Consider the following 13,874-nt stretch of genomic DNA (forward strand, 5'->3'; position numbering starts at 1 on the left):
TAATTTTCTAAGTACATTCAAATGTTTATGAAAATCTGTAACTTGAATATTCTTATCATTGAATATGAAATCCATTTCCAGAGTTTCAATGCTAAGAAAACAACATAATTTCTGTTTTATCTGGGTTAAAGGACATCAGCTTTTTTTTATACAAATCGCTCAGCTCACTCAGATCGTGACGGACCACTGATTTTATTTTATGACGTGTCGCGACTAGAATAGCTGAGAGATGTGTCATCTGCAAATAATCTACATAATAGAGATCAAATTTTCAGTAACATCATTAATATTGATAATGAAAAAGAGAGGTCCCAAAACAAAACCCTGTGGGTTGAAATACTGCAAAGCTCTGACGAAGATTATTAATGTTGTTCAGGTAACTTTAAAATAAGTTCAATTAATTTCCGTCCGTATGACTTCATTTCATGAATCAATCCTTGATGCCAGACTTTGTCGAAAGCTTTAGAAAAGTCACAGAAAGCAAAACAGCTAATTACTTTATTTTCCAGTGAATTTAAAATACAATTGTAAATTTCTAAAAGCTGGGGAACTGTTGAACATTTTGGAAGAAAAACCAGACTGGTATTCATATATAAACTTATTTCTTAGTAGGTGATTGAAGACATGTTTATAAACAACTCGCTCCATTATTTTCCCTACACAACTTATAAGCGATATTGGTCTATAGTTAGATGGTAACGAACTATCTCCTTTAAAAAAAAAGCAATTACATTTGCAGTCTTCCAGCTGGTGGGAAACTTACATTGTTGAAGGGATTTATTAAATATTATTTTTAAAGGAATTGATATTTTTTAGGACACATTTTCGGCATTTTATGGCTTATGACATTTGGACAAGATGCCTTATTAGGATCTAAATTTTAATTATATCAATTATTTCATCTTTTTCAATTACTAAGTCACTCAAAAAAATATTGGTTCTTGGTTCAATTTTAGGGATGGGAACACCTTCCTTCTCTAGGGAAGAAATCATACTAAAATATTTATTCAAGAGATTACTTTTCTCGTCGTCTTCGTACACTATATCTTCCATGCTTTCATCGTGAATAATATTAAGTGGGGATGAATCACTAGAACCTTTATTGGATTTTATAAGCATTTTCATTATCTTCCAATAAGTTTTTGGGTTAGTCACATTAATTAAGATGATATTATAAAAGCTTCGTTCAAATTTTTCTTTTGCAGCTATTTTCAAATTGTTAACTGTATTCCTCTGCTTCTGTCAATATCTATTTTTTTTTAGTTTTTAAGGCTTTTTTGCCAAATCGGTCTGTTCTACGGATTAAGGTGCTAAAGGTCCAAAATTAAACTTAAAAATTAGAATTTTTGGGGTTCTTTGATATGCTGAATCTAACAGTGTGTTTAGATTTTTGATTTTGGGACCGGTTTTCAAATTGGTCTACATTAGAGTCCAAAGGGTCCAAAATTAAACTTTCTTTGATTTTACCAAAAATTGAATTTCAGGGGTTCTTTGATATGCTGAATCTAAACATGTATTAAGATTTTTGATTATGGGCCAAGTTTTCAAGTTGGTCCAAATTGGGGTCCAAAATTAAACATTGTTTGATTTCAACAAAAAATGAATACATGAGGTTCTTTGATATGCTGAATATAACCGTGTATTTAGATTTTTGATTTTGGGCCCAGCTTTCAAGTAGGTCCAAAATTGAGCTTTGTTTGATTTCAACAACAAATGAATTTATGGGGTTCTTTGATATGCTGAATCTAACCGCGTATTTAGATTTTGGATTTTTGGCCCTGTTATCAAATTGGTCCACAATGAGGTCCAAAGAGTCCAATATTAAACTTATTGTTTGATTTCAATAAAAATTATATTCTTGGGGTTCTTTGATATGCTGATTCTAACCATGTATTTAAATTTTGGATATTGGACCATAATAGGTAAAAGTTCAATTTCAAAATTTTCAGTTCTTTGACCACATTTATTCTGTGTCAGAAACCTGATGTGTCAAATATTTAATCACAATCCAAATTCAGAGCTGTATCAAGTTTGAATGTAGTGTCCATACTTGCTCCAACTGTTCATGGTTCGACCTCTGCGGTCGTATCAAGCTGCGCCCCACGGAGCATTTTATTGAAATTGAAACGTTTTTCTTGACAAAGGATGGACAAGACTGTTGCTAGTATAAACAACACGGATATTGAATAATGAAAAAGCAACGAGAAACACTTAAAAACTAAAGCAAGTGCAACACGAAACCCTTTTTAAAATAGGGTTCATCTCAGGTCCTCCGGAAGAGAAAGCAGTTCCTGCTCTACATGTGGCACCCGTCGTGTTGCTAATGCAAGCACAAACCCAGTGATAAGTCTAAATTCGATAGGGCACATTCGAGGAAACGAGGATGGGGTTGTGGTTACGACAGTTGGAACATATCCGTCGTCATCTGTGAAACAGATATTCCATACCGCTAATTAACTCGTGATGGTGTCCGTAATATTTTTCGAAGGGATGATTTCAACTTCACCACTTGGAACCCTTGGTTTAATAGCTTCCTTGTTAGCAGCAACCATCTATTCTCAGGAATATCGTATCAACTGTGAGATATATACTCCAAGTGTAGACGCTGCTGCTACAAGGAAATAGAAAGTTCAAAATTAGGAAGCTGTAACAATCATTGACTTCATGAACAAAGAAACAAATCCTTTAGTGCACAATTATTGTCTATTAAAATGTCAAATGATTATATAAATAACTGTTTACCAAAGTACCTTATCAATTAAAAAGTCCAGAAAATGATGTGTCGGAACAATTTCTTTTTGAATGCATATAGTCTTTACGAAGTACCAGATTACTCAACTACAAATTGGGGATGGCGGCAAACATAGCTGTAATATTGGCACACAATTTCTATTGAAACCATAAGAAAAATCGCATATCAATATACTTCTCTGTAAATAATTGGCCCTAGTGTTAACAAAATTGGCAGGAATGATGTATTGATTGATTGTTGGTTACTTAACGTCCAGTGTCAAATATTTCATGCATGTTCAGGACGAGAACAAATTAACAATAAATACAGTAGGTAGTTCCTGTGATAGAGGCCGTCCGGATGAAGGTCGGGGATATTTGGACTGCCACTGGAAAATGAGGATAAATTTGATTGGGACAATAATTTTACCTTGCAACAGGCCACCTACGAACCCCTCAAAGAGTTATTGCAGTTCTTAACGTGCAGAGAACGTGGCGCACTCTCTACACAAGGCATCGGATGTGACCGGAAGTGGCTGCGTACTTGTACATCCCGCACAGCCAAACGGACGCACCACTTTGGCAAGGGTTTTACTGCCAGTCGAAAGAAGACCTGTTGAGACCATATTTCTATTCCCCAGTCACCCTTGGGGTGGAATGATGTATGAAAGGTAAGTTTTGTCTTTGATCGGATTAAATACGCGGTCGCTAAAGGTAATGTTTGGATTGTCATTTAAAAAAAATATCCCTCCTTGAAACTTTATATATATAAATGAAAGCATATATGATACACATCGATACAGCGGACAAACAGGGCTTGTAACTTTATATATATATACATAATAGACAATCGTATAGTTTAAGCTGGTAGCTGCAACGTTTAGATCAATGAGTTGTAGAGTCAAGTTAGAACGTACGTTATTACTGGTGACCTAAACATTGTCAATAACACTTCTCTGCGAATATGTTATCCAAAGGCCCGAAATATCGTGAGCCTAAATCCATCAATTGGAAACACAGCTTCAAAATACTGATGGATTCAGCCGAGGATTGTGTCAGGCAATGGGTTAAACACGAGAAAGAAGACGTAGAATCTCTTTTCGAGTGGAATAAGACTGTGAGGTCGTTGATACAAATCAGAAAATTAATGGGTATATGAATAGCTATGCTTCATCAATCTTTAAAGACCCAAATGTTGGAAAACATTTGTCCTACCTCCATGACAAATATGTTGTTATCCCCGCATGTGTAAATCACATTACATAAACTGCTTGATAAATGCTTAGGTATTGACGATTTTGAACAGATATATCATGTTAAGGAGGGGTATTTGCGAAAAAATACCAGTCGAGGGAATGTTAAATTTCGCGAGCCGTAAGGCGAGGGAAATTCATTCTCAAGACTGGTATTTTTCGCAAATACCCCTCAAGAACATGCTATATCTGTTTAATTACACCGAATGTTAACGTTCAAAAACGCATTGATGATCGTGACGTTACAAGCGTCCAGTCGGATAGAGTATTTTTTGGCAAATACCACGGCAGAGAGGGTAAAAAAGGCATATCCTTTTTACATATACCCCGGCGGCGTTAAAAAATGAACGATATTCATTTGATAACAGTAAATTGGTGAAAAATACACTGGCTTTCAACCAATCAAAACCCAGGATTCTTACATAAGGTGTAATTTACTTGGAAATTCAACATATACCCCTACGACACTTACCAAGGAGGAAATCCTGGATAATCACAGGTCTGTTCTATGTTCCTTTGGAATTTCAACCAAAGATGAAGAACTGGATCTTCCTTCAATGTATTGGATACCTAAACTACATAAGTGTCCTTACAAACACCGCTTTATTGCTGGGTCTTTCAAGTGCTCCACGAAACCTCTTTCTGAATTAACATCAATTTTGTCAGCAATCAAAGCCGGGCTTCAAAGTTATGGCGAAACTATCTATTCTAGAGGTGGCGTGAATCAGATGTGGATACTAAAAATTTCCAAATATCTTTTAGAGTACATTCAATCTAAGACTCTCTCATCTTGTAATAGTATTAAAACATTTGACTTTTCTACACTTTACACAAGTATTCCCCATTCCAATCTAAAAGACAAATTGAAAGAGTTGGTCCTGCTTTGTTTCATGAAAAATAAAATTGAGAATGGAAATGGGGAATATGTCAAAGAGACAACAACCCGACCAAAGAGCAGATAAAGGCCGAAGGCCACCAATGGGTCTTCAACGCAGCGAGAAAAGAATGGCCTACGTAGATAAAAGTATCTTGTCTTAGGGAGGAATAAATCATATAAATCGTACTTTGTAAAAAAATCACTCTGATTCAGACAAAAAATTCTCTGAAACTGACATTATCAAGATGCTTGATTTCTTGCTTGACAATATATTTTTTTACGTTTGGAGGACGTGTTTTTCAACAAACAATCGGCATTCGGATGGGAACCAACTGTGCTCCTCTTCTTGCCGACTTGTTCCTTTATTCATATGAGGCTTATTTCATACAGGAACTTCTTATGAAGAAAGAAAAGAAGTTAGCATTATCCTTCAATTTCACTTTCCGCTATATAAATGAGGTTCTCTCACTAAATATTTCAGAATTTGGTGACTATGTTGAATGCATCTATCCCATCGAACTTGAGATAAAGGATACAACAGATACAGTTAAATCTACATCATATCTTGACTAACACCTAGAAATTGACAATGATGGTCGGTTGAAAACAACATGATTTCAGCTTCCAAATTGTGAACTTTCCATTTCAATGTAGCAACATTCCAGCAGCGCCTGCATACGGAATATATATCTCCCAGTTGATACGATATTCCAGGGCTTGTATTTCCTATCATGATTTCCTTGATAGAGGATTGCTGCTCACAAGGAAGCTATTAAACCAAGAGTTCCAAGTGGTGAAGTTGAAATCGTAAATTTTACGGTCGCCATCACGAGTTGGTTAACGGAATATCCGTTTCACAGATGACAACGGATGTGTTCCAATTGTCGTAACTATAATACCGTCCCCTTTTCCCCTAATGTGACCTACCAAATTAGACTTATCACTGGGTTTTTACTAACATGAGCAAGATGACGGGTGCCACATGTGGAGCCGGATCTGCTTACCCTTCCGGAGTATCTGAGATCACACCAGGTTTTGGTGGGGTTCGTGTTGCTCAGTCTTTGTTTTTTTTTATGTTGTATTTTGTGTACTGTTGTGTGTCTGTTTGTCTTTTTCGTTTTTAGCCATGGCGTTGTCAGTTTATTTTCGACATATGAGTTTGAATGTCCTTCGCCTTTCTTTTTTTGAAGTAGACTTGTCGGTTTAGGTTTGCATCCCTGTTTTCTCTTTGTTGTCCATATTCTTTAGTTTTTCCGTATTTCTTATTTTGCATGTTGTTGTGGATATTTTTGTAATAATAGCGGGTTATCCCATTTATTTTTGGATAATTATTGGATATTTCACGTTTTATGAAAAGAAAATGATTACATTCAATTTGTCTATTTTTGTTTTATAAATATAGTATGATTTCATCTGTTTTACTAAATATTTTTACAAATGTTTATTTGCAAATCCCTATGCGAGTAAATCGTGATGTGCCTAGAATTAGGTTTCGTCCAAGAAATTTCGGTAACATACTTATTACATATACTTAGAAATAAGTTCGAATATGTCTTATTTTGTAAATGACGGATAATGTTCAGATGCATAATAATTGAAAGACAGACGTGTTATGTTATATTTGTATTTCTCTAACCAATTAACTGTGAACTTTGATTTATTAATGCAAAGTTGAACATGATAACATGTTTTTTAAACCCACTTACAATACCTTCTAATTAGGAAAGGCTTTAATTTTGAAGAGACATCAGAAAAATAGTTTTAAGTAAGAGACACAATGGATAAGCGTTGATTCATGAAAAACAAACCATTCGCCCTAAGGGCTCATGCTTTCTTTTTCAACAATCAAGGCTTATCCATTGTATCTATAATACTCAAAATAAAACATTTATCTGCATGCCGTTTAAGACGTCTTTTCTTAAATAAATTAAAAAAAATACTTGGACAGAATTATTGACAGACATGGTTTGATTTTGATCTTCTTGTCCTTGTGCAGCAAACCCATTCGTGTACTACTGCACTTACAAAATTAGTAGATGAATGGTTAACAAATATAGAGAAATGGGGAGATAAACGGAGTTATATTATTAGATTTAAAGAAAGCTTTTGTTCTAGTTAATCATATAATTTTATTGAAAAAACTTTTATAATGTTTCAAACTGTACACTAGACGAATTCAACAAGTTAAGGTCAATAACGTCATGTCTGATGCTAAATACATAAAAACTGGTGTACCACAAGGCTCTATCCTTGGTCCTCTGTTATCTATTTCATACATCAATGATTTACCACTGATCATGAAAAATTCATTAATAGATGTATATGCAGATGATTCTACTTTACATCGTAAATGTAATAATGTACATGAATTAAATGCTAACCTTCTAAATGATATTTATATAATTGAAAACTGGTGTTCGGAATATTGTATGAAACTAAATGCCAAAAAATGTAAATCAATAATAATTGGTCCAAAACAGAGGCTTTATTCAACTGGGAACAGTTTAGATATCAATATTTCAGATGAACGATTAGAGAGTGTAGATTGTGAAAATATTCTGGGTTTATATATCGACAAAACCTAAATTGGAATAAGCAAATAGATAAAATGTCATGTACAATATCAAATAGAATCAACTTATTACAAAAGATACGAAAGTGTTTACCTATGCATATACGTATTATTTATTTTAATGCTTATATTCTGCCATTGTTTGATTATTGTTGCAATATATGGGGTAATTGTAATGAAAGTGGAATAAATAAACTTAATAAGTTATTAAAGAAATCTGCTAGGGTTATAGTAGAAGCTGACATAATGACATCCTCCACTTTATTGTTTAATAGTTTAAATTGGTTGAATGTGGAAAAACAATATCTAAAGACAATAATTGAATTTAAATCATTAAAGGATATGGTTCCTAACTTTTTACGAGAAAATTTTCATTTTACTGATAATCAAAATTATAATTTACGTTCAGCTGATAAAAAAACTATTAAAACTTTCGAAGCAAAAACAAAATGTTCTGAAGAAAACTTTTATTTATTCTGGTTCTCAAATATGGAACAGTTTACCAACTGAAATAAAGATGAGTAATACACTTGAATCTTTTAAAACAAAATGTTACAATTTTTCATGAAGAGGGCAAATTAATATGCTTTTTCATTAATATCTATATAAAATTGTATATTGTGTACATATCATTATAATATTGTATGTACTTTATGAATATGTTATTATTATTTTGAGGACTGTCAGGAAGATTAGTTTTAACTACTTGGACTATCCTCTTGAAATAAAGATTATCTATTTATTTATTTATAATAATTTATGTCATGTATTTTCGAAACGATTACAAATTATATTATTTCAACTATATAATAAATTACAATACTCGTAAATGGTATTGTTCACTATTTTATCGTGTCAGCATGATTGCTAATTAGGACAAAGGCCCAACCACAAAATACTAATAGAGGCGTCGCTGTTTACTTTTATAATCGGTTTTGCGAATAAGAATGGGAGCTCAACAGGGTGGACCCTGCAGGTTTAATTGAGTATAGAAATATGTTATCCCGGGCTTCTCCCTTCCCGAAAACCTATACCAAAGAGGTGCGTCTATTTTGATGAAATGGATATACAAATATGCTGCCACGTCCGCAGATTGGGTATGTTTAATCATATATCTTGTGGAGGAAGAGTGCCACTCTCTTTGTTACAGTTTCTTCATATCGAACAATTTATTATAGTAATCCAAATGTGGAATGTGGAAGAACATTATCAAATAAAATTGCATTATAATTCGAGTATTTCTTTATTCTCTCCAGTAACGTTAACTACGAATTAACTTATTTGATAACATAATTGATATGAGCCGACCAAGATATAGTTGCGTCAACAAAAATACCAGGAACCTTTTCAGAGTAACTCCTTAATATGTTGGTCATTAATGAATATATCTATAATGTTTCATTGCACATGGCAGACAGTTTCTGTTTTGAACCTATACACAATGTCTTTGTAGTTGACACATCCACTAACATTTTGTTTTCATCGCACAAATGACTTATATTTTCCAATAGAGTTTCGAGTGTCTGACTTGTATAACTTTTGTTTTTTTTTCTTCAATCACAGAAATCGTTCTTTCAGCAGAAAGATCAGTGTTATAATATTGATTATGTAAAGGAAAATAATTAATAAATATTAAGAATAACCTAGGACCTAAAACTGAGCCTTGAGGTACGTAATTTTGATACATCTGAAAAAGTATTTAAAATTGAACCGACCTGATGTCTATCGGTCAAATACGAAGTAAACCAATAAAGATAAGTATAAAAACATTTGTTTTTTTTTGTAATTTTTGAAGGGCAGTTCATAACTTAGAAAATCAAATTAACAGAGCCATAAATACCGCCCCTCTAAATCGCCTTAAACAATGGGTTTTAATCATTTTTCTAACAAAGATGTCATAGCAGTATAACAGGAATGGTTTGTACGAATGCAGCACGATTGCATGACATACATACAGCAGATTATATTTTTAGAAAATTCATCAAACAAGTATTTACGTGTCTCACAAGGATATATTAATGATAAAATTGCAATAGGTCCGTAACGAACAAATAATTTTTTTAATCATTTATTTAAATCTGGCGTCAGCCATTTTGAATAACGACGGGAGCTGATTTTCTCATTCTTAAATTTAAAATGTGACATAATGGAACTGAAATAAGATGTGACGACATTTAAAAAAAAACGTTGCACTGATATTGTCAAGACCTGTTGCTTACTTGTGAACAATGCACTTTTAATATTTTTACATTTAAACGAAACTGTTCACTGTCTTGATTTCATTTGTTACCATTTCCATTACATAGATTTGCAGACATATTCATGGCACTTATGCAAAATTAGTTTTTAGGTATCAGAATGCCCATTAAATTTTCTAATACCATATAATGGTATTGCAGAGGAATCGTCGGTTCCAGAAGAATTGAATAATCTAGAACAGCGTCAAAAAGAGTAAACATTGTAGATATATTTCAATGAAACCATTAGTATATAACATTTAAACCTGTAAAGTTCCGGTAAAAACAAATGCCAAATATTGCTTTGAGAAGACTAACAGCAAGGGATGGCGCTCAATAAAAAGGCAGAATGATTTGGAGAGACACAATTGCTGCTTTATTATCCTGATCAATAACAATTAAAATTCTGGGAATTTTGCATAAAAGTTCCTAAATTTATTATTTTTTCAAAATGATATGATTGCTTGGAAATGAAATACCTGGCTAAATCATAACATTACTCTATGGATCTACCGTTTGACAGTTACAAGTCTTTGTGCTGTTAAAATGTATCATGAAATAAATTATCTCTTGTTTGCAGGTATATTCAGGGAAATACGTACCACCATCTAAAAGGCAAAAGTTGGCAGAGGAACAATCCGAGGTCAATGGTAATGTAGTAGAGATGCAAAGTTTAACTGAAATAGGTACATTAATTTTGTATTTACTGTATTGAAAAAAAACGACGCTTGAACGATTTGGGAACATTTACATGCACATATTTTAGATGAATGAGATATGTCTAAAATAAAATGAGAAAAATCTGCAACACTCGGTTTTCATTTTCTAGGGGAACATTATACAGATAGGTGCTTAGTTTACTACAAGCATGTAATTGTAAATCAGAGACTACTTATAGTACAAATGTACTACGCTTCTCAATTGATGCAAATTCAAATTAAACTGGTGACAAATAAACATATAATTCGACCTGTTGACGCAATTTGTAATGCATTTTTGTTATTCAATGTTTACTTATTTTGTGTTATATCTCGTCTCACTACTTTTAATATGAACCACCTTTGATAAGTATTAAGTATTGCGATAAATTTTCACTTCTGTACTCGTACTGTGAACAACAAATTTATTTAATTTGTAAAATATAAAAAATATTTCCGTACTCCTAACAACAAAATTATTATATTTAATTTTTTTCTGTGTACGTTATTTTATTTAACGCCATTTTGTCCAAGGTTAGAGTTGTCTTTTTGACATTGTTTTAAATCTTTTTTTATAAATATTGTATTTATATTGTGTCATAGATCAAATTTATTCGTTCAGTGTATGTTTACTTGTTTTTGTCTATGTCTTTTTGATCGAGTTAAGCCATTTCAATTGCTATTTTATAGTGCTTCTTTTAACACTACTGTTTCAGGTAAGGGTGAAGGTTGGCGCCTGTAAATACGTTTAAACCCGCTGCATTTGTATGCACATGCCCTAAGTCAGGAGCCTGTTCAGTGGTTGTGGTCTGTTGATGTGGTTCATAAGTGTTTCTCGTTTTTTATATAGATTAGACCGTTGGTTTTCCTTTTTGAGTTGTTTTACACTAGTCATTTTGGGGCCCTTTATAGCTTGCTGTTCGGTGTGAGCCAAGGCTCCGTATTGAAGGCCGTACTTTGACCAATAATGGTTTACTTTTTACACATTGTGACTTGGATGGAGAGTTGTCTCATTGGCACTCATACCACATCCTCTTATTTCTATATACATTGTATTCATAACAGCCTTGTATGCTTTCACCTTGCTGTTGGTCCAACTAGATAATATTTTTTGGAACTTCGATTGCTTATTTCTTTTCAAAATTTGCTTACGGTCAGCTTATGTTTCCTCTCGTGATTTTCCTCGATACAAGGTTGCTAAATAATAAAAAAAAGGTATTGACCGATGGTTCCTATCGATAAAGTTGAAGTAATCATTTGGAAAGATTTGCAGACATCATCTTGACTGTTATGGTAAATCTGTGTCACAAATTACCAGGGATATATTCAAATTGTAGCACCCTATGTCCGGTTAACTTTTATTCGATTTTGGCACCATCGAATGCAACTTATGAACATTTTTTACTAGCTATGAGCAACATGTCTTGTCTTACAGGTATAGTACGATCTGCTTACCATTCTTGAACAAAGTTTTGTTTCTACCGGTTCTAATTTCGTCCAATCTATGTCCTGAAAACACGTCTTCATTTCTAAATTTAAGTTTTGGTAAATTTAGGGTTATAGTATTTCTGTCCCAATGGTTTATGAATTGGTGATGTTTAAGAGGTGCAAAAGAGACATGTATCTATCTATTATGTAATATATATTTAAATGATGTGACTCAAAAAGGTAACACGGTGTATGTAACTAGTGGAGCAGGATCTGCCACAGCACCAGAGATCAACATAATTGGTTGGATTGGTATTACTCAGTCTACTAGTTTGCTGTTGTTTGCCTTTATGTCGTATTTGTTTTGCCATGGTGTAATCTATATATTTTTCGAATTTTGATTTAAAGATTATCACCCTGGTATCTTAAGTTCTCCTTTTTTTTTTTTGCAATTACGTATGAAAGGTACACGAGTGACATACACATACATAAATCTTTAAAAAAAAATAAAGCTTTATAGCTATTTTGAAATATCTAAAATTAATGAAAATTCTGTCAATTTCAGATGGCAGATTTACGGTGGCAACCAAGAGTGACAGAATAGCAACAAAATTTGTGCCTTTACATTAGTATAACTAGAAAAAATTGAGAAAATTAAAGAAAAAATGAAATATACTGTACAAGTATTTAGGTTTTGTTTGTTTTTACTTCAACCACCAAGCCTCTCTAAACATTGGATTGGTAAAAGTTAAAGTGTCAAAAGTAAAATACCTAGCGTTTTCACCATACAAGTAAGCACTTTTTTAACAGATTTAACCACATGCACTTGTTTCATGCGATTGTGAGAATGTCCGCTCCCTCTTTTTATAGAATATGTATTTAATTCACACCATACATCAATTTGGTAAGCAGACAAACAGGCTGAAAAATGATAAAAATTGTCCATATGTTTTTGTATATGCAGGCATATATACTGAAAATAATCGCATAAATTCAATATTACCATTTCTACAGTACAGACCTGAAAATGCCTATTAAAAATTAACATAGCACATACTTACGAAAAATGCAGAAAGAAAAGAAAGGATATGGGGTACCTATCCATGACACAAATTCAGTACATGAATAGCAAAACAACCCACAAAAAGCAAAGGAACAGGGCTTTTATTGCTGTTCTTTATCTCGAATCAATGTGAGGTCTTCGACAAGGAGCAAAAGGTCTCACCTCACTGCAAGTTTGAGACGGCCCATAGCACCGATTTAAGCGGAATTCTTTGCAAACTGACGATCACGCATTGTGTGAATTAAAGAACAAAGCCATGGAGTAATATCCATAAAAAAGTATACTTAGAAACATAATTATGCATACATCAGGTCCGAATGCAGGCATACCGACCTGAGAAATAAAATATATAAGTAAAATGAAGGTTCTACACACACCAGGTATTCAGACCTGAAAAACTGAAGTTGATTGTCTGATTAAAATGAGTATAGCATACACCAGGTTTTCAATATGCCATATTCAATATATTTGAGTGTTCTATAAAAAGAAAAACACTTATTTTTATCTATATTTCTCATATTTGCATACGTTTGTCTCATGGACAATAATTCGGACTATTTGAGTATGAATTATGACAAACGACCGTGAATGAAAATTTCTAATTGTAGATGAGAATGTATAGTATCTATAAAGTACAGGCCGGCAATTCTGAAATTTGACTTAATTCGAGCTCTAGTAATTGTTAACCATATTTTACAAGAAGTTGCTCCACTCTCTGTTTAATATATAAATATGGAGATGTGGGGTGTTTGCCATGAAAGTCCAAATGTTGTGGATCTAAGCAATAGTAGGTCATCGTACTGCCTTCAACAATGAGGAAACCCGAAACCATATGGGGCGATATTGACTTTCCTGTCAACCTTCATAACCAACATTAACAAGTCACTTATAAAATACTTTTTTTTACGACACTTTTGCAAAGGTTCCGAAATGACAAAATGTGAAACGATTCAGACGGGAAACCCAACAGCAAAAAAAACTTATATGACTGACAGCTAGTTACCATTGGTCTCTAC

The 13,874-nt window shown here is 33.2% G+C and overlaps 1 long non-coding RNA gene across 1 annotated transcript; it reads left to right on the forward strand.

Annotated features, from left to right (window-relative positions):
• The first annotated feature begins 8,453 nt into the window (after nt 1-8,453).
• LOC127730615 (uncharacterized) lies at nt 8,454-12,434 on the forward strand. The gene is made up of 3 exons (XR_007995199.1): nt 8,454-8,529; nt 10,250-10,355; nt 12,361-12,434. It is a non-coding gene; the product is annotated as an uncharacterized LOC127730615 (long non-coding RNA).
• The last annotated feature ends 1,440 nt before the right edge of the window (nt 12,435-13,874 follow it).

The sequence above is a fragment of the Mytilus californianus genome, unplaced genomic scaffold, assembly GCF_021869535.1.
Source record: "Mytilus californianus isolate M0D057914Y unplaced genomic scaffold, xbMytCali1.0.p SCAF_1, whole genome shotgun sequence".
NCBI classification, from domain to species: Eukaryota; Metazoa; Mollusca; class Bivalvia; order Mytilida; family Mytilidae; genus Mytilus; species Mytilus californianus.